We start from the raw sequence: 22,557 nt of genomic DNA on the forward strand, positions 1-22,557 counted from the left end.
TGAACATAAAGTGAAACCCTATCTCAAAAATAATCAAAACAAAAAGGGCTGGGAACATGGCTCAAGTGGTAGAGTGCCTGCCTAGCAAGTACAAGGCCCTGAGTTCAACCCACCAGTACTACTGTCAAAAAAGGAAAAAAAGAAAAAAGAAAATCTGCAGGGTTAAAGTATGTTTTGAGTCAAAGTCTTGGGTAAGAATTTGCCCAATAAAAACAAGGACCTTTTCATTCTCAAGGAAAGGGTCAGTCTAGCTAGAATAGAAAAGTACAGCCTTTTTTTTCAAAGTATGCTTTTCACCACTGATGTTTTCCATGGGGTAAAAGACCCAGTGCCATAGTATAGATTTTGAATGTATACCAAAAACCCAGGCATTGAAAGTGGTCCCCAGGATGTTGCTGTTGAGACATATGTGAACCTTTGGGAGGTGGAGCCTTGTAGGAGGTCTTTAGTAAGTCACTGGAAGTATGTCCTGGAAAAAGATTATGGAACTCCATTCTCTTCTTCCTCCTTGCCCTCTGGCTCATGATATTTCTGTCTCTCCTTTATCATATACTCCCACCATGATAAGCCTGTCTCATTACAGGCCCAAAGAAATAGGGCCACTCAATTACAGACTTGAATTCCAAATCTATGAACCCAAATCAGCCTTTCTCTTTCTCTTTATAAATTAATTATCTCAGTTCTTTCATAATAGTAATAGCTGACTAAGATATTCAGGGAGAAGAAAAACTTATCAATCACACACACACACACACACACACACACACACACTCATGACTTTGCCTGGAGTGCCTACAATTAACTTCACCCATGTAATTTTCACTTACAATTGAAGAGCTTTGCAGGCAAGTCAAGTTTTACTAGCACCAAATTATATTTTGTATATTTTAATATAAAATGAAGACTTGTGTTTTTTATAGTTATTACATTTTCTTTAAAATACAAGAGATTAAGGTAATTATGGAAAATGGGGATGAGCATATATAGAGATTAAGCTTTGTGTGTTCTGAAAAGTATTATTGAATCCTTGTGAGTTTACATAAATTTCTAATCAGTATAAACTTTGTGTTCATACTAATGAGTGCTGTGTGCTCTGGATTATGGTATTAATCCCTCAGGATATATACATGTGTGAGAAGTACTGTAAGCAAAAGGAATGGAGGAAAATAAATGAAAAAATATGGCTTTCCCTTCCCCTTTCCTTCTCTTCTCTAAAACACAGGCCAGCAATTTCATCAAAGGTACAGGCTGTGTCAGGGAGGAGTGGAGAGAGTAGACTGAGGAATAGCCATCACAGATGAAGGACCAGTTGGTTACATTGAGTAAATATAAAAATTGAGCAAATAATTAAATACATTAAGGAGCCAAATTTCACATTGCTAGAGAAGATAGTAACCAATGCATAGAGAAGTTTAGACTTGAGGTAGAAATATGAACTCATATACATATATACTCATATATACCTACATGTGCCTAGAATAATGATATCCCACTAACAATGAGTACATCACATACCTAGATCTTAGTTCCTCAATACCATCCTCTACCTGTCAATCAACCAGAGCTCCTTTAAGAAGCTCTAGTGTCCAGGAGTGGGACAAGAAAAATATAGGATAAACTCACAGATTTTTGTGACAGAAATAAGGAAATAATAAATTGATGCTTATTACAAGGACATAGGAACCAAAAATAAGGACATAAGAATGAACTGGAAGAGGTTTAAATTCAAAAGAATTTCAGTGTCAAGATAAATAATGATGCTAATTCATTAGTCCACACAAATATAATAGGAATAAATAAATCACTGAGGAAAGAAGAAACAGTTCTTCCTTAGAGTAGAATGCCAGTTCATGACAAAAATAATGATGAAAATAGAGAATCACAACTTGGCAAACAACGGAGAGATGGATGATTCAGACCACAGCCTTTAGAGTATGTCAATGCTGATGGTTGAAAGTTTGGATTTGGTGAGGAACAGAATATTGGCATAACCTCACAAGACCTCACCAAAATATACAATAGTAGATTATAAAGGGGGAAAGTACACAATTAAGTGGGAGAAACTTGGTAGATACCAAGATAAGCAGGTGACTGACTATAGTTAATACCCTTAACAATGAGATTGGCTGATCTGGTATGCCTCTTGTTTTGATACTCTGAGAACACAGCTTCACTTCATGATTTGCTACAAAGAACACATGATCTGGGTCTAGTCATGAGCAGATGACTCACGTTCAGGGTCAAGATATAAAATGTGAGACCTATACTCTTTAAACTGCCAAGGGTGTGAAAAACGATGACTTGTTACAGGTTTAAGCACTCTGAAGATCCATGAAAACTAAATGTTCAAGGATTTCAGATAGGATCTTGGATTTAAAGGGAAATGAGCTATTATTGAGAGAGTCACTGAAATTTGAATGAAATCATGTATGGGTGATAGGGCTGTATCAGTGTAGACTTCCTGATTTGGGGTGTTGTATGCTAATTATTTAGAAGAATGCCCTGGCTTGGGAAATACATTATAGAGTGCTTCAGAGTTATGGGGCATCATTTTATAGTTTCTCTCAAAAGTTTCAAGAAAAACACTAATGACAATAGGTATGCACGAAAGCAGGTTAACAGTTGAGGAATCTAGGTGAGAAATTCCTTGTATGATTGTACGTTTGAGATAATTTTAAAATAAATAACTAACAACAAAGAATTTTCTCAACTTACAGTGTCCCTGGATTTCACATTGGAAGGTGGTTTTTTAGTTATTCCAATAAAAATTTGAACTATTTGTAACGATTTTGTGGCCAGACTGTGTTTTTTAAATACAATTTCATTTCAAAGCTGGATTCGTAGAATCCAAAATTTCATTTAGGTTTCAGTATCTAACTTTCATTAAGTGCATGCAAAGATTTTCTTTACTGATACTATCCAACTTTTACTGAGCATATAAAAACATTTCATCTGTATTATTTTGTATATTCTCACAATAACCTTATGGTTTAGGCACAATTATTATCTCTTTTTCTAATTAATAAACTGGGACATTGTAGTTAGGATTAAGCTTGGATATATAGTGCAGGAAAAAAATAAAATGCTTACACAAACTTGAAGGTGAGTAGTTTAGGGTCATCATTGGGCTCTTTCCTTTCTGCTTTGCAGTCTTTAGCACCTGATTTACGTTTTTAAAATCAGTTCCTAATCCAGGATTGTTACTAGAGCTCTAGCCTCCCATCCACATTTTCTAGACAGCAATAAAGAAAAGAAGTAGGAAGTAGGACACTTATCTCTTTCCCTGAGTTAGCCTTCCCACAAAGTCCCAAACATCACTTCCACCATGACCAAAATTGTTGTATGGACACTCTCAGCTGCCCAGAAATTTGGTGAGTATCAGTTTTGCTGGAAACATTGCTCTGAATTCTGTTAGTAAAGAAGTCCCTTGATACTGAGAGGCAGCTAGCAATGTCTGCCAAAGTTAGAAAGCATTTATCCAAGGTCACTCAGCTAGTAAACTGAGGCACTTCAGTTGTTTGAAGGCTTGAGCATTTAACATGAGGGCAAACTGTTCATAACTGCAGGAGACAATGCAGGGTGCAGGCATCAGTCAACATTTATAACTGAACTGACACTGGCATTCATCCTAGGTTATGGCTTCAAGGTCATCAAAGGTCCTGGCCAAAGAATTAGAGAGGAAACAACACATGAGCGCTAAGTCATAATTGAGAGGATGGTGTATCTGAGTGTGTATAAAATATTCCCAGTAATCATTGGTCAGGAAATTCCACAGTAACATATACAAGTCAGAGTCTTGTGGTTGTTATTACACACCTGTTATTCCCATATATCCTGTGATACTTGGGAGATCTGTAGATGTTGTAGAACCTTCATAGTAATTTTCCAGAATCTAAGGGCTGAAATGTCACTCATTCCTCTTTCATATATTTTTCTCTACACACACCTGAAAAGTCTTCCCATAACTACAATATTCTCCTGTGGACTAAGAAGCAAACATCTGTACCTACTTCTGGTGTTCTCTAAAAAAGTAGCTTAAAGAATTTAGGCTTCTAGAAGTGCTTAGAGGTGTCTCCATGGAGTTTGCCAGCTGTTGGTTGTCTAAGCAGGAAGCCTTGCCCTACCAAATTATCTGGAGTTTGTGAAGACCCTGTAAGAAGGACTGTAAGAAGCAGTCCTCTGAGTGCTATAATACCTCCAAGGAAACAGGAGAGAACTAGGAAGTAGCAAGCCAAGACAAAAGATCATTTGTATAACTCAAACCTGGGGGGAAAAGTTTTGACATATTCTTTATTCACTCTCTGTATAATTTCACTTTCATAACGAAATCTTTTTAAAAAGCCAGAGGAGGGAAAAATTTAGTCTCCCCAAATAGTCCAAAGTAGAATTGCTTTTGGCCATTTCCAAATCTAAAAGAATCAGCCAAAATAATTTCAACCAAGTCTTTTTATAAAAGCAACAACAACAACAAATTTCCCTTGAGTATGAGGTTATGAAGGTCAAGGTCTAACCTGATGTAAACAAAAATGTCTCAGTAGAGCAGAGTTAGAGGTTAAGTAAATGTTTCTGACAATAGCAATTTAAAACAGAACCATTAAAAATAGATTTTGCTGCCTGTGTAAAAAGAAAAGGTAATGATTGTCTTTAATCTTTTCCTTGAGTTTTGAGTGAGAAATACTGCTAACATAAATATATTCTGGAAACACAAAAGAATAGACTTATGGCTTATCATGCAAATGACAATATCTAGACAAGTAAGGAAAATACTCCATCTATAGTGAATTGTATCTTAGTTATTTTGATAATATATATGCTTTTTAAAATTATTGACCTTTTTTTCAAAATGACACATGATAATTGGTAATGAGAAAAGAGTAAACAAAATAAAAATCACTTCTAATACAAATACTCCCTGAACACTGATTTATAGTAATAGAGTATTTTAAGTTCTTTTCTATAATTATTTTCAAGTATATGATAACTCCCTCCAATTAGCCTCATACTACATATACTATTCTGAAACATCTTTTCTCACTTAGCAAGCCAAAGTAAGCATTCTCCCCTGCATCATTAATTATCATTCTAAAACATTATTTGTAAATTGCAGCAAATGAGTCTTACATATGAACACAAATAACTTCTTCCACAAGTATTTTATTTTCAAACTTTTGCTATTATCATCAAGTGTGCAAGTCTGAATTTTTTTACAAGAACATTTATGTGAATCTCAGGATGAAGTATTAGATTATGTAACTTTTTTCTTAGGATAACTTTATAGAAAGGAAATTACTGGACTAAGTGGCAAGAACATATTTAGGTATTTGGAAAATGCCATTTCCAACACGACATATAGAGTTATGTATATCTCTATTTTAATAAGTGAATTGCTTTTATTTCTTGAATTTCTAATAAAGTTGAACATTTTTTCCCATATACTTAGTATCTATTAAATGATTTCTTTGGGTTCATTGTCTTTTGACACTCATTGTTTTCTCTTAGCACATTTTTTTATTAATTTGTTAGAACTTATATATATTCTAAGTGGCAAATATTTTTGCTTATTTAATTATTTTGTTCATGATTTTTTTGTCACTGATGTTATAAGAAAACCTAAGTTTTTATGTAGTAAAATCTACTAATTTTTTCATTAATTTGCCTGCATGTTTATAACATCCTAGCCTATAACCAATTGGATAAATATTCAATCTTATTCAATTAAATCACTGGAATTTAAGTTATATTATAGCGTAAGGAATTATAAAACAACCTGGCTTGGGATCTTTAAGTGATAATTTAGACCACCCAGTGGAGACATGATCAAGAGAAAAAACCAACATGTCCCAAGTTTCTGTAAACAGATGGGATTTCTGACACTATAATATACAAAATGGAAGCCACTAAAACTTTTCTGAACAATGAGAAACTGTCCCATCCAGGTGAAACTCAAAAGAAGTGTATTTTCCAGTACCAACCCATAAGAACCAACAAAGAGGAACCATTTTCAGGCAAAGCACCTACAATGGGTATTGGAAGAAAGTGAGTCTACACATGTGCACAAAGGCAAATAAAAAAAATTGAGATTAGTAAAGAATTGGTGAGGCAACTATATTTAGACTGAGTTTTGAGTAATTGCTTTCAAAAAGACAAAGGATTTGCCTCACTTGCTGTAGAAGCCCTGATGGAAGACATATAACCTTTGGATTAGTGTGGAGTCACAGAAAAAAGTCTGAAAGATAACAAAGAAGGATGTAAAAACCAGGGAAAGATGCTTTTCAAATAGCACCAAAACAGAGTCAAAGCTGGTTTTGCAATTGTATTTAACCAGCGACTTTATCAACTCCTAGTAGGGTCGGGCAGGGCAGGGTAACAACAGTGTGCTTTATGCTGTCATTTCAGCATGATTCTTAAACTTTTGGTTAAGCTTAAATTTTTCATCATAGTGTGAATTCACCATCAATTTTTTCCTGATGTTTTACAATATCTCTAATTCAAAGAATTCACTCAAATATAATCAAAGGCAATATTCTCATTTACATGGTCTTCTGTGACATCCAACAACAAAATTTAGGTATCAGAGTAGAAGTGCTAAGTTTAAAGGTCCCTCTTTAGAACATTATAAAAGCAATGCTGATTAGTCTAGGAATGAGTAGATGAGTGCTCAGGCATTGGTATCAGAACTGGATTCAAATAGAAACTTCCAGATTTCTAGCTATCAAATTTTGTGTGAACTGATTATGTTCTCTCAGCATCTAATTCCCAATTTGTAAAATGACGATAATGTTCTCAACATCATAGAGCTGAAGTAGGGCTTAAATGAGATAATATACAACAGACATTTAATAATTATCTAGCCACATAAGCACAATTATTTATTTTGCTCAATAAGTGGGGACTATCCCTGTTACTGCAAGTAGCAAAGTTAATTAAGTTGAAAAATTAATAAATATTTCTGTAACATTTCCCACATGAAAATTCAAGTAAAATGATCAAGCCTAAGATCTGTGTCTGAGTGATAATTGATTGGCATCCTATCAATTAGTGTATTTGGGAAATTTAAAAGGAAAAACGTATTAAAAAGTAAGCACTCTCTTGCAACATGGCATTACCAAATTGGGGATTTAATGGAAATATAATCAATATTGAAAATCATTAGTAATCTCACTTAATGTTTGGTTGTTCAAGAGGCTGATTGTAACCTTTTCTCAATATGCAGCAAAACCAGATGCAGTTTCATTATTTGACATTTATGGACTCCTTATCATATCTTGGGAGTTATGCTAACTGTTCTCACTTAAATTCCCACTGAACCTTAAGATAACCATGAGATGAACACCATTATTAGTCACAAGGTACGCAAAAGGAAATGGAATCACTAAGGATTTAAGGAAACTATAAAATCAGATAGCAAGGAAATTGGTGAGGTGGACCTTCCACTCGTTTTCAGCTCCATACTCTGTGCATACACCATGAGGCACAGAAACTAATCTGTTCGAAAGTCTCAAAAGCAGCCATCCTTGCAAATGCAACTGAGAAAGGAAAACATAGAACCTTACCCATGTAATTAGAAGTTAGGGCAATGATTTCAAAGCTTTAGCTGAATCTTCATATAGCTAGAGAAGGAACCATTAAGAGTGGTTTGGAATTTTCCATTTTTTGCTTGTTTTGTGTTCAAAGGAGATTCGGGAACTTGGGGTGGGAAAATAAAAAGGAAGGAATTGAGTGTTATAATACAGTAACTTGCAGATTAAGATGAATAAAATATATAGATATGGATATGTATTTTTCTTTAAGGACTGAGAGAAATCTGAAAACCAATGTTGCTCTTTAGAGGAAATGTGATTTAGGCCCCCAAATCCCTCTTGGACATTTAAAGGAATAAAAATCATTTGAAATTTTCACTGAAGCAGACATTCCCGAGGAATATTTTGGTCACTTTGACCTTTTCTGTGGTTCATAGAGAGGCAAAGCCTACTGGGTACTTAATTAGGGAAATGTTCTTTGAGAGGAGTGAGACAGATGGGGGCTTGACTATGTTGTGTGTTGGGGTGAGGTTTCCTTAAGGAAGGTAAGAAAGTCGGTGCATGACTTAGATCCCGGGAGAGGATGGCGACAGAGTACATAGGTTCTGACTGTATGGGTTCTGGTTTTGGAGCTATGAGCATAATCCTGTGTTGTACACAGTTTTATATACCATAATGTATGTCATAATGTCCAACAGGATTTTGTGGAGTAGTGAGAAAAGGCAAGGATGAAGTCCTAAGAATAAAGAGACCCACCCCTTGTTTACGCACTTTTTCTGAGGTCCTCCTATAGTTGGCTGAGATCCATCCCCTCAGTTAAGACAGGAGCTGTGGAGAGAAAGTTAGAGCAGGAAAGAGGCAAACTTTCCTTTAACCCACCTATTTTAGAAGTATTTAAGAGAAAGGAGCAGTAAGAAATGATTTAAAATACCTAAAGGAAACTGACAAGTACTGACTACAAATAATTCTACCTCCTACAGATTTGAGAAATGCCATCCACCAGGAAATGATCTAGCGCCCGGAGTTTTTAGGACCACTACTGTTAGGGGAAAGTACGATTCTTTTCAAAAGTGCAAGTTAAAAGGAGCACTTTAAAGTTGGATTCTAATTTTCTGAAAGACAATTAGAATTAGAATTAGAATTTATTGTTTTTCTCAACAATAAAAGATAACAGAGTTGACCCTCTGATCACTCCTACTGAACCTAAAAGGCCATCTAAGGGAAAACAGGATGTGGCTATGAACAGTGACACCTCTGCAGACCACAAACAGCCAACAGATGACAAAGCCCCAGTGTTTCCGGAAAGTAGAAAGAAAAGCATGAATTAAAAGGAGAACAATGATTGTGGAAATGGTATTGTTAATTTTGCCCACAAACTAAACAGTTCTACTTTCCTACTCTTGCTAGATCATTTTCACCTGAGGATAAAGCCTGGAAATGAGCTTCAACTCATCAGATGCCCTTTTGCCTTTCCACGGCCACTGTGGATTTTCATGTCCATTGTCATTTTGTGATCTTTTAAATGACAGATTTGTTAATCCTAGCAGGAAATCCCTAATCATACAAACAGATTACATATATCCACATATTTTATGTGTATTAAGTATGTGTATATGGGGGTAGCCATAGTCACTTAAATTCACTAAGTGGAAGAATGAGTATAAGGATTGTTACCAGCTCGCAAAAATAATTCATGCTTAGTCTAAAACATTTTGTAGCAAGATTTGAGATTTCTGTTAAAATGTATGGAGAATGAATACAGAAATATCTGAGTAGAAGATATTTTGCAGTTTTCACAATTGCTCTCACAATCAGAGTGCCTATAAAAATGAACGAGCAAAAAAAAAAATCAATTCCAATCAATAAAGCAATAGCAGTACATTAAGACATTATTCACTCTAGCACTCAGCTCTTTCCTCTGGCAGCATTTACTTTAAATACCCTTAATCCAGGTTCAAGGAGCTTTAGAATTTGAAGCAGTTGTAAAGGAAGGCATTATCATTTAAATCTAACTAATTTAGAAGAACATTAGCTCAAGAGCAAAATATTAAGCACAATCTATTAAATTTACTATTTCTGCTATTCATCAATTTAACCGATCGTTACAAATAAGTACAATATAAAGGCAGTAGCCCAGGCAGTTAAACTAAATGAAAAAGAAAAGTGAAACTATGTGATTTTTAAGAAGTCAGATTTTAAAAGTTCTCTTTCTTTCTCACCCTCCTCCTTTTGTATCACTTGTAAAAAATAATTAGAAATGGTAAAAGTCAATATAAAGGTCCAGATGCCAGCATATGAATAGACTATTCATGAAAAAAGTAGTCTTGCTCCTTTTAAGTGACACAAGGTAACAAGAGTCTTGTTAAGTTCGGAGGAAAATAGTGGCAGGGACATTTCTCCTTAGATCCTACAGATTCTTAGACTGGTAGTCCCATTGCATCAACTATTGCATATACTACATATAGTGGTTTCCTATCATTAACCATGTTATTTTAAAACTTTTGATATCAAAACTACTACCAAGTTACAAGTCTGAGGGAAGGAACTGAGGAATTGTCTCATCTTTTTTTTTTTTTCCCACCCCCGACCCTAATGATTCACAAAGTGTTTGGTCCATATCAACTGCTCAATGGCTGACCAATGAAAGACAAAACATTTTCTCAGAATTGTACTTTTTTTTCTTTGTCTTAGCCTCAGTTTTGGACTTGGCTCTTCGGTCTTTACATATCCAACTTAATTTGTCTTCACTCAGGTAACCAACAAGCAGCTTTTTGGCTAAAAAGGCATCTCTCAATAACTAGTTTTGTTATTCGGAAACGTCCCTTATTTTGCATTCTGTTTTGCTGTTTACCTTATTTTGTTCTATTTTTTCATCTTGGCACTTGAATAACCTGTCTGTTCTTTGCTAAAATGCTGTTACTAATGGAGGAAGAAAACACGTGAGATTTATGTACTGAAATTTCTTATATTTTGTTGCTGGAACACTTTGAAATCCTCTAATTTTGTACAGAAACTGTCAACAGAAGGGACAAACTGATGATTTGTAGATGGAAATGTAAGTCTAAGTTTCTGTGTTGCCAAGCTGCTCATTTTAAAAGCACAGTGAATTGCAGTAGTAAATCCACAGAATTGGAATGCGCCTGCTCATTTCTCAAAGTGTGAGTGATAAGCAATGTTCCCCTGCCATGAATGATTTTTGTTTACCTCATTGATGATTTGCAATGAAAAATATCTCAACAAGTTACTAGTCATCTCTCTTTAAAAAAAGCGAAATAATTACAGTAATCTTTTGGTGGGTATTGAATATTAAATATCTGGTCTTTTCTTTTGTATTTTTGACAGCCTCTAAAATTATATGCCAAATTGGTAATGTAGTCATGGTTTTGTAGACTAACAGTTCAAAGAAAACCTGAATTCATCCAAACTGAAATCATTTCTGAAGTTACATTATATAATAATATCAGTGATAAAAGTGCCAGCTAATGAAAAGAGACTCACATTTACCTTCTTTGTAAAAAATAAAAAATTCATCTTGGGATAATGAAAAAAAATCTGTAATTAAAGTGATACAATGGCAAAGAACATCCCATCCACCCAACAATGACCTAAAATCAGTTTTCTCATTAGAAGGTAATAATTTGGACTTACAGAAAAGTAAAAACAGAAATTAGAAGTCTCCTGATGGGTATTTTTTCTGTAGACTGCCATAATCTCTAACGCTTCTTGTCCTCATTCCATAAACAACAAAAAATGAAAGCAATGACAGCACAAATGTCCTCCCCATTATTCCAGACTCAAATTCATTCTTCTCTCCTACTATCACTCTTGACTTCTGTGACTTATATTAATTTTTCTACTTTTCATTCACATATAGCATTTTTATCAGCTTAGCATTATGGAATGTTTCTGTTTTACATCCAAATTGTAGTTTTTCTAATACTAATAGCTAATATCAGGTGTTTGCAATGCATTAGTCTCTAATTTAGTGTCTTATGCATGTCAGCTTCTTTCATCCTTATGAAACTGTGTTAGCATCTCCACTTTAGACATGAAAAACAAGCTCAAGAAGGTTAAATAACTTGTTCACAGACACAGCTAGAGTCTGGGTACAGTCGTCTATCAGAATACTATACCAATTCAGAAACATCTCCAGCTAGAAGCAACAAACCTCTTCCCTGATACCTAATACAATGTTCTCTGGAAGCAGAGAAACATCATTTCTGAGTTCTAGGTATCTAATACCTGGTAAAGTGGAGGTATTTAGTTGAATTTAGTCACAAACACTTAACAAATTTTTTCCTCTGACCTAACTTTGGAAGGTGGAGTCATCCTCTGAGACACTTCAGCTGACCCAAAAAAATGCTTGGTGTAGCTAATCACGGCAGAGCATATTGAGTAAGAAGGGAGAAAGACTGTTGAGGGCAGAAAACTTCAGCTCCAAACCAGTCACGATGTGCAGATTTCATTTAGGGGCAGACTTCATGTTACTGGATTAACACCTATGATTATTCTCTGGAATGAATGCTTTGTGGACAGACTGAAAATGCTGTTATATTCATAAATGAGACAAATATTACAATTATGAATATTCAATAAAATGGCAGAGGGAAGCCTAGATTTCTTGTGCACTTGTTTAGAAGCCTGGTATTGGATAATTTGCATGTCTTATTCTAATGTAATACTCAATAGAAGCAGTTTCAGTTTGGGTATGGTTCAAGTGTGTTCCCCTAAGGTTCAAATGCTGGAAGTTTGGTCTCTAGTGTGGTGATGCTGAGGAGTAGAACCTATAAGAGATGAGGCCTTATGCAAGGTGATTAGGTCATTGGAAGTGCTGCTCTCAGTAGAGATTAATGTGGTTCTCAAGGGACCTAGTTCATTCTCATAAGAGTGGGTTGTTACAAAGCAGTTACCTCACAAGCTTGCACACTTCTGCACACTGCCTGTTCCCTTTCCATTTTTTATGATGTTGTGACCCAGACAAAAGGTCCCTACCCAGAGTTGAAATAGATGGGCTCAGTCGATCTAGACTTTCAGCCTCTACAGTTGTGAATTAAATAAGAAAGTTGACTATAAAATGATGTTCTTATCCTCATTTTTATATTGTTATATTGTTTTTATAACCAAGGAAACTGAGAAGGACATTTTACTCTCAAAGGTTACTATTTGCTCACCACTGCATATGTTTTAACTTCCAGTTTTCAATTACCATACAAGTTCAGTATGAATATCTCCATTTTTTAAAGTTGATGAAATTTAGACTTGTGGCAAGGTCAACCAAGGGACCAGAATTCCAACACTATGTTCTTAACCAAATGACTTAAATTCTTAAAAATAATTTAACTACAAGAACATAAATCACTCAAGTAATATTTCCAAGGTGACAAAAAGGTGTGATCATGGCCCAGAGCCATCTAGAAAAGAATGCAATTTAACTCTGTGGTTATAGCTAACTGTCTATTTGATGTCTCTGTTTATGTCTAAGTAGTATGTCCAAATGTGAACTTATTATTTCCCCCAGATCTATTCTCCCTGTACCTTTCCCCATATTGACTGATAGCAAATCAATTTCTTCTCTTCCCCCAGGCTAAAAAACCCTTGAAATCATTCTTAAGCCTGTCTTTCCTACCGTCCAAATCATTTGAAATCATTCTGCTTCTCTTTTCATAATTTATTAAGAATTTAGTCACTCCCATGTCCATTGCTACATCCTCATTCTGAGCTTTTCTGGCTTGGTCTGTCCCCATTTTTGCTCTAGCTCCACATTACTTTGTTCTCAACAGAGCAGCCACAGTGATTCCTTTTACTTGTCAGGGCCCATTCGGGAGACAGGAATCATATGTTATTTTAACAGACGATTTAATATAAATCATTGCTAAATGGAATTAATTGTTAACTGAGGAACTCAATAAGCAAAAAAGTATAATGAAGATAGAAATAGAAAGAAGCAGCTATCATGGCTGGAGAGTGGAGGGAAAACATCATAAATATTACAAAATAGTCATGCATATGTCTAAGGGTCACTGGCAGGTGCTAATGTTTCTGAGAGGGTGGGTGTGATAAGCCTAGTTATAGAGTGCTAGAAACACTGCAAACTTCTGCTAAGGGAAAGGACTGTTAAAGTACTAGGTTGAAGAAGCACTGTTGGGAACAGGAAGCCGACAGCAAGCCTACAAGGAACAAATAGGAAGGAGCAAGTCCTGTGTCCCTCTTTCATTCTTTCTGTTCCCTACTACTACCTCTTGCTGATAGAGCCTAACCAGGAGAAACTTGTGAAAAACTTGTGATACTGAGTCTCAGCCTCAGTATCACAAAGTCAAGGATAAGAAGGATGAACTTGGAGTTGAGAGACAATAGTTTGATAACTGGTACATTCATTTTTAAAAGTTAATCAGAGCATGCTTGCCTTTGCAGGGGCTCACGTTTTACTGCAATAAATGCTGAAGTCTTTACAGTGACCTAAGGGTCTCCTATTCTCTGGTCCCCAGGTCTCTGACCTTCTCTAACTCCTCTTTCCCTCTACTTCAGCTACTGTGCTCTGGCCTTCTTATTCTTCCTGGGTCACACTTGCCACATTACTATCTTGAGGCCTTTGCTCAGGCTATTTCTTCTACAGCCTGTGGAATGTTCTGTCAGTTATCTATATAATGAAGTCCTCCTTCTCCTGTCGTTTAATCACATCTCATCTTTTCAAGACTTATCCTAACAGCCCTATGTAATACAGCAATCTGCCCTCATGTCCACATTCTGTTTTCAATTCTGTGCACTGTGTTTTCTTCTTTTTTCAATAGCACCCATTCCTGTCTATCAGTGTATAATTTGTTTATGTTGACTATCGTGTCCTCTTTTCTTTGCTGCTATAATGCAAGCTCCATAAGAACAAGGACCTTTGTTTTTCACTTATATGGCTCAAGCATCTAGAAAATGCCTAGCATACAATAGGAACACATTAAATATTTACAGAAGTGAAAAGATTTCCCTTTAGTCATTTCTAAAGTTATTTGAAGGAAGAGTGACCATAAAGTTAAAATGTTCTCAAAGTAACTTATTTGGGATATCTTGAGTTACTTGGATGTTTTGTAGTTGCTTTACTTGTAAGTATAAGGAATTATGTTTTTCTTTCCCTAACGTACAGATTAATTTACTTTTTGTAGGTTAAGCCTTGCAGAAGCAGAAGAGTCCTGAAATATAGCAGTTTCATGAGAGGAGGTGACTTCGAATAAAATTTTGTCTCAAGTGGTTGATTCAGTGGTTGATTCTAGGCAAATAAAAGAGTCAAGTACTCAGCAAGATATGCAAGCACAAAACAACTGCACTGCTAAGATATTGAAATCAAGTCAGTATCTTCACTTACACATTCCTAATTATTTCCCATAAATCCAAAGGGACCAGTGTTAAGAGGCATTTTTATTTTGCCTGAAAAAAAGTAGCATTTTAGATTAAAAAAAGTGTCAGTTACATCCTTGTTTGTTTTATACCATTTCATTAACTTGAACCTATATGTTTCATCTTTTTTTTGAACGCTTATTGAATTTCACAATAGAGGAATGAAAAAAGTTCATAAAATTATATACTGAGAGATTTTCATGAATATTTTGAGAGAAAACAAATTGAGGTAAATCCGTAATAATATTGTGTTTTAAGACAACCTGATGGATATATTTCAAAATTGCTAATTCCCTGCTGCTCTGATCTTTGTGAGTCTGTGGTGTGACTGTTTTGTTGTGCTCTAGAAGGGTGGCTTGGGAACACTGGGAAGCCCCAGGCAGGAGGAGCCTGCTGTGTTGGTAGGCAGGCATAGAAGAGACAAAGGCGCTGCAGTGTTCTCTTGCAGACAGGACAGGATCACACTCCCTCTGAGTGATTAGCCTCTGGGGTACCCAATGATAACAGACTCATGCAGGTTCTCAAAACAAAGTAACAGCTTTCATGAGGCCAATAACTTCTGGCCTGTATGAGCCCTGGGAATGGGCTCTCCTCCCTCAGAGAAGCCTCCCAAAGCCTATTCCCCATGACTAGAAGAAGGTTTAAAAACAAAACAAAAAAAAAAAAAACCCTTTCTCAAGCTTGCAGAATAAGGAACAGATGATTTCAGAAGGCAGATGGGAGCTCCTGGACACCCCTAGATATGTTCTTGAAAGCGAGGGGGAAAAGGAGAAACCTCTGCAGAGTGGAGAGTTGATAACTTGCTGACTGAGCAGTGACAAAGCACTAACAGGAAGGGAGAGGCCCTGTTCAGCCTGAAGGCAAAACAAACTGACAACTGCAGGAACACAACGACAGACAGTGAAGTCAAAATAGGCATACCGGGAGCTGTCTCAGCAGGCCTATGCTGAGAAAAACCCAGCCTGGTCTTAAATCCATGTGGGATAAAGACAGGACAATTTAACAAGAGAAATGAATGCGAACCATAAAAAAGCTGCATATAATCCTATCTGGGTCACCTATTAGAGCATACCACGTAAATACTACATGAGGATGTCGGTCTTAGAAGAAAATTGCACAGAGATTTCTTTTCCCCAATAGGATGGTTTTCTGAAGCACCCAGCTTTATTGAAATTAATAACTTCCTCACCCATTTTTTTCTCTCCCTGAGTATAAAATAAGTTAGGAAGAAATCACATGGGATGGAAAAGCCCTCAACAGAAAAATTATAAAGAAAAGCAAGCTTTTATCTTCCATAACCATGTACCCTTCCTCTCATTCAAAAACAAACAACAAAAACCCACAAGCACACTCTGCTTCTTGGCTCCACTACTTGTCTTCAAGGAAAAGTTGCTTCCTTGGAAGAAAGTGTGGAAGGAGAGATCTAAGAGAGATCTTTTAGTGATGGGTGTGAATTTGCTCTACACTTCATGTTTGAGGGCCACATCTGGAAGAAAATGTGCTGAGATCAAGGATAGAGCAGCAGCTTCTTTCTTTTTAGCAGGTTCCAGATACTTCTTCCTCATGATAAATACTTTCTACAAACTCGTGCCCTTTCAACCAAGAATTACTTGCCAGCAGAAATGTTTAGCATCTGAGATTTTGGTTGCACAACTGCTTTGGAGCCTACCTCAAGGGCTGAATTTCTCTAAGCTGACTACTGTGCTCATTTTCCTAAAGACATTTTGCTGGGACTCCATTTTAGATACTTTTAACTTTGAAATAGCTCATACCCTGAATGTTCTTTTCTCAATTCTTGACATTTCATCTTCAAATTTCAGCCCAAGACTTCAAGAAACTTGATTACTTCAGCTACATAGTCGACATGATGGGAGAGAGTGACTTATTTACCCACAGTTCTCTTCTCTGGGAAAATATTCCCCATGTTTCCTTTTGACATAATAGGTTAAGCTTGCTCCATGTGCTCCTTCTTTACAGCACAATAAATAAGGCTAGCGGTAGAAAACCTGTTCCAAAGCCAGTCAAGTCATATTAGGCCAATCCTCACTCTTTTAAACTTGAACTCAAAGACAAAGAGTCAGTCAAATGTGTCTCTAAATTTTGACATTTGCCTCCATTCCCTAAGAAACTTGTAATACTGGCCTTTTCAGAATTTGCATAATGAGATAATGGTTATGTTTAACTTTTCCAAATATACAGTTATATTCGGATATGAAAGATGGATATTCAAACTGCTCATGAACCTCCTCTCCATAATTAAAGACTGAGCTATGCACAGTCTATCTGGAGTAGACATGCTAACTCAGCTGAAAATCAGAGATGTAGTTGCCAAATGGGAGTATTGAACCTATATGATAAAATTAAGGGGTCAACCTGTGAAAGCCATGGAAGCCAGACTAGTGAAAGAGAGACAGAAAGTAACAGAAAACTAGAGCTGAAAGAAAACATGCAGACCCTGAGAAATGGACTCAAGTCGTTCTGTGACTATTTGGAAATGCAGAACTGATTTTGTTTCTTATATCCAACTAGTTGTAGTTAACAGAAGAACTGACTGTACTTTACCTCATGTGTTTGTAAGCTTGTCTTAATGTGGAAGCCTCTGTTTATCTAATGCAGAACTAGAAAGTTTTGTTTTTGAAGCCAAGCCAGACTTCACTTAAAGTACCAATAATAGGTGATCTGGTCTTCAAGTTATTACAGCAACAGAACTAAAATCCACTGTCCCTTCAATAGAGCAATTTTGGACTTTTTCTGGCTTTAACTGTGTATACATTTTATCTAAACTCACAATGATTTAAAGTATTAGATTTTAAAGTAATACAAAATGTTTAATGAACCATAGCTTTGTTCATAGTGTTTATTTTCTCTTCTTTTTGATGTTCTACAAACATTTAGTATAAGTAAGGCAGATGATGTGGTAATGATGTTTAGGAATTTGAACTGTATAGTCATAATATTCATGATAATAGCATTCCTAACCACAGAATAAAAAGATTATGACCTACCTTGTTAATGAGAGAGGAGGCAAATAATTTCATTGATTTTCTACAACAACTGAAAACTAAGTGTTCATTATAATTTTGAAAAATTCTCTAGAAAGAAAGCTATTCACAGACATTTAAAATGTTTCAGAAAATCAAATATATAATGAATGGGAACACCAATATTTAAATTCAGCTATCTTTATGATAAATCCAATAATGTCCCTAACAGTTAGCAAATTCATCTTTATTTTGGATGAAAGAAAATTTGGACTGAAATAAATTGTCTTGTCTACTTTATAATGTGATGTTTGTAATAGCCACTCATAGACAATTTTCCTAACAGACAGGTATCCAATAAGAAATGCCAAGAGGCCATGGGATGTTCCGAAGACAGCAAAGCTATGTCACTGTAGATGTTTCACTGAGCTCCTAACCAGGGAAGAAAAGGCATCTTTCCAGTCCTGAGGATTAGAGCAAAGGTTTTAATTCACTCTGCCCCTTTATTGTGTCCTTGCCCCTTTCCTTTGCGCTATCTTCTGAAAATGACATAAGCTGTGTATAATCCTAACTGCCTAAAGACAGTGTCTTTTCTTTATATTTTGGTGCCTGTTTCATCTCCCTTCAAATTACTCCCCTTATGCCCACCATGTATCTAATACATACATACAGCCAGATTATCGAACCCGCATACCAGAATTGCCGTTTCACTGCAATGCTAGCAGACTACACTGAGGAAAGGAGGTTTTGAATTAGAGCCCTTGGAAGCAGTAACAGTACATGTGTTGGTGAAGATCTTGTCTACTGTATCCATTATGAACTCCAAAAAGCAAAAAAGAAAACTTAGTTGTGATTATGTCCTCTGTGTTCCTTATGAAGTCACCAAATGAATGCAAACAATTTAATCATCTAGGGTCAGTCAAAACTGAGGATTTTTGACTACCAGGTAAGGACCTCTAAATAAAAATCTTTTTCTGTAAATGCTATTTTTTCTGTCAATCTCAATCTAATTTATCTAAAACAATTCTAAAGTGCAATTGTCAGCTCAATACCATCTAATGGGTTTCACTGTTTGGTTTCTTGGACTTATCACAAGTGCTGATAACTTCTTGTATACATTAACTAATAGGTCTCTTTCAAAGTACGCTGACATCTAGCTTAGTGTTAAATGGCTTTTAATGAGCTCCAAACAACCCCCTCCATCCTTAGTTTCTGCAAGTGAAGCCCATTTTCCCTATTATCTGCAGAACTAATGGATTGTGCATACCAATGAATGTGAATCAAGTCTAGACCTTAACTGGATAACTTCAAACCAGATTACTATCATGAAGACAAGCCATTCTCATGATTGACTTTTTTAAAACTTCTTAGCCAGATACGGGGCAAACCATAGACATAGCTCCTGTGTCAAAGTATTTATTCAAATGATCTGAAGAGTTTCATGGCAATTGAAGAAATGTGATCTTTGGGACAGTCTAATTAGAAATCCAATATATTTGGCACGCTGTGTAAATTTTATTGAAAACTTGGAGGATGCATGTACTATTTATCAGCCCAACTTTCCTGACAAATACCTCATTTTTCCCATTTGCATTTCTGTTGCATCTTAAGGAAATGTTTCTGAACCTAAACCAAGTGAGGCAAGGGCACATCAATTATTTGGTCAAGATGGGGAGTGTAAAGAGTACACTCCACCAGAGGTAGTCCTGATAGATGAATAATTCACGTTTTGTTATGTCTTAGGGTGTGTGTGTGTGTGTGTGTGTGTGTGAGCATGTTTTCCTTCTTTCTTTGAGATTTGGAAAGCATTTTAGTCAATTTCCTCTTACTATAATAAATACACGACATAATCAACTTACAAAGAGAAAAGATTTGTTTTGACCATTTTGGAGACTCTAGTCTACAATTGCTTGGCCTTTGTTTTGGGGCCTATAGCAAAGTAGCATATCATGGCGGGAATGCATGGCAGAGCAAAGGTGCTCACTTCATGGCTGGAAATCAATAGAGAGAGAGACCGGAGTCCTACAATCCCCTTTAAGGGCATACCACAAAGGGCCCAAAGACCTCTCATTAGACCCTATATCTTAAAGGTTCCACAACTTCCAACTGCACCATTTTGGGGAACAAGTCTTTAGCACATGACCCTTTGGAGGACATTGGAGATCCAAACTATAGCAGATGGGTATACATTGAGTTTTTCTTTCAGCTTTTCATGGTCAACTCAAAGCACCTGACAACTGATAATTGACTGTTCCTTGTGGTCATTTGCTCCCTTGGGCAACACAAATCCTTAGCACATAACCTGCTGGGAGTAAGACCAGCAAGAACAAAGATATCATCAGTTTCATAGTCACTGTTTTCATTGCTACTTTTCCTTGATTCCAAAAGCATTTCCCAGTTCATGGCATGCTTGCTTCTAGAAGGAAAAAAGTATGCAAAAAAAAAAATGCACCATATACAGTATCTTTAGAGAAAATCACATAAATATTTTATAGACTGTACAGTAAATAATATATATGTTTAGAAAGGCAATGTAAATATTTTATAGACTGCAGAGTAACAGTTAAGGTCAAAATGAAATCACTGTGTTTGGAGAAATACAGTTTGCCCTAAATCGTACCACACAATTTTACTGTAGCTTAGTATAATACAGTTCATAAATCACTGCATATTCTGCATTGCCTGGGAGATCAAGAGTCCCAGGCACCAAGTGGGCTCCTCCCTTCATTCCCTACTGATCTGAAAGATCCTCACTCCCACCTCACCACTCAAGGCCCTGCTTTGAACTATGGCAGTGTTCAATACCTGTTCAACAAATGGAACCAGGGCATATGAATGAATCCCTGATCATCTACTTTTTACAAGGAAGGTGAAGAGAAAACTGATCAGGAATGAAGAGAGAAAGTACTTAATGAATTCCACGTGTAACCTGTGTTCTGCATATTTTTTCAGGTGGCTGAGAACACATTATCTTGGTTTCCTGAAACACACTCCTCATAAGATTTGATTGGCTAGTCCAGGGTTCAGTTATGCATCAATGCCATTGTGATGCTTAAATATTATAATATTTACCAGATTGTGTCAAAAAGACACAGGTGCGTTCTGATAAATGGATAATGTAAATATCAAAATATTCAGAGGAAGGGCAAAGCAGTGTCAGGCACCTCATTTTCCAGCTAACTGAAAAAACTAGAATGAGAAATAATGTGGAATCTATGTAAAAAGAAATCTTTCTATGATTAGTTACTTGGAGAGAAGAAGAGTACTTTAAATGGCTGCAATAATCATGTTTTGGAGAAAAAAAACTCTGAACAGAAATAACAGATTTTAAAAAGAAACTAATAGGTTTACAGACTATATTTAGATTCCTTTGATTAGTCAGTTAACTATAAGAAAAGAGACAGAAAGGACTCAAGGAATGGACAGAGAAGATACAACTTAGAAACCACAAAAGAGTAAAGCTGTTACAGAGATTACAGAATCACATTGAAATAATTCATACATGTTGCTAAAAGCAAAAGCAGGAAGATGTCCCTAACGATGGTGACTCAAGTATAACATCACCTGGGAGCTTGTTTAAAATGTAGATTTCTGAGCCCCAATCCCTGAGATTCTAATTTATGAAGTTTATGGGGCCAGGTAATGTACATTTGGGGCAAGCTTTACAAGTGATTGTGATGAAAATAAGTTATGAGTCACACTTTAGACAACCTTGGTTATCATAGCAAGATGTGAGGGCACAGAAGGGGAGGAAATCTATGAAGATAGAGACTAGATAAACATTCTAATCTATGCTCTCTGTCAACTATTATAAATATGTGGCACTGAAAATCACTGATGTCACCATGCTCTTAATAAAAGGTTAAATTAAACTTTATATTAGCAAGGAAAAGAAGGTCAAGGTAGAGGTATTACACTATAAGTGAACAGTTGTCATACTTCATATAATAGAGCTCATCTTTTAGAAACAAATTGTTTTTCAATACCTTATGTCTTATAAATGATGGATAATGTATCAATTGAACTTTTTTTGACTCTTTGAATATAAGAAGATTTTGTTATTATTTTTCTTTAGACAGGGTCTTACTATGTGACTCAGGCTGGACTTTAATTTGTTATCCTTCTGCCTAGACTCCCAAGTGCTGGGATTATAGACATGTACCACTCTACTTGGCCATTTGTTCTTTTGAACAAAGAAAAGACATTTGTTTTCTTGAGTGATATGAAAGCATTACAACAAAATAAACTGACCACATGAGAAAATGGAAGGCAAACACAGAACAGAAATATGCCAATGAGGCTGCTTTGATTACCAGTTGCTGTGTAACAAACCCCAGAATTAGCAGCTTAGAACTACAACTATTTTGTTAGGTCTAACAATTGTGACCCAGGAATTTGGACTGGGTTCAGCTGGATGGTTCTTTTGTTCAACATGGTATCAATGGAAGTTACATGGTGGTTTTCAGCTAGTGGATGGGCTGGTCTAATGAGTCCAGAATGGGCTTACTGCTGTGTCTGATTTCTTGCAGGAAAGGACTAGAAGACTGGACTCAGGTAATACTGTCTACTACAGTATTATAATAATATTAATCTCTCTTGCAAGTCAGGGTCAGTGCTCCCAGAAACAAAAAGTAAATGATGTTTGCTATTTAAGGTCCAAGACTAGAAAATGG

This window comes from Castor canadensis, chromosome 13 (assembly GCF_047511655.1).
Source record: "Castor canadensis chromosome 13, mCasCan1.hap1v2, whole genome shotgun sequence".
NCBI lineage: Eukaryota > Metazoa > Chordata > Mammalia > Rodentia > Castoridae > Castor > Castor canadensis.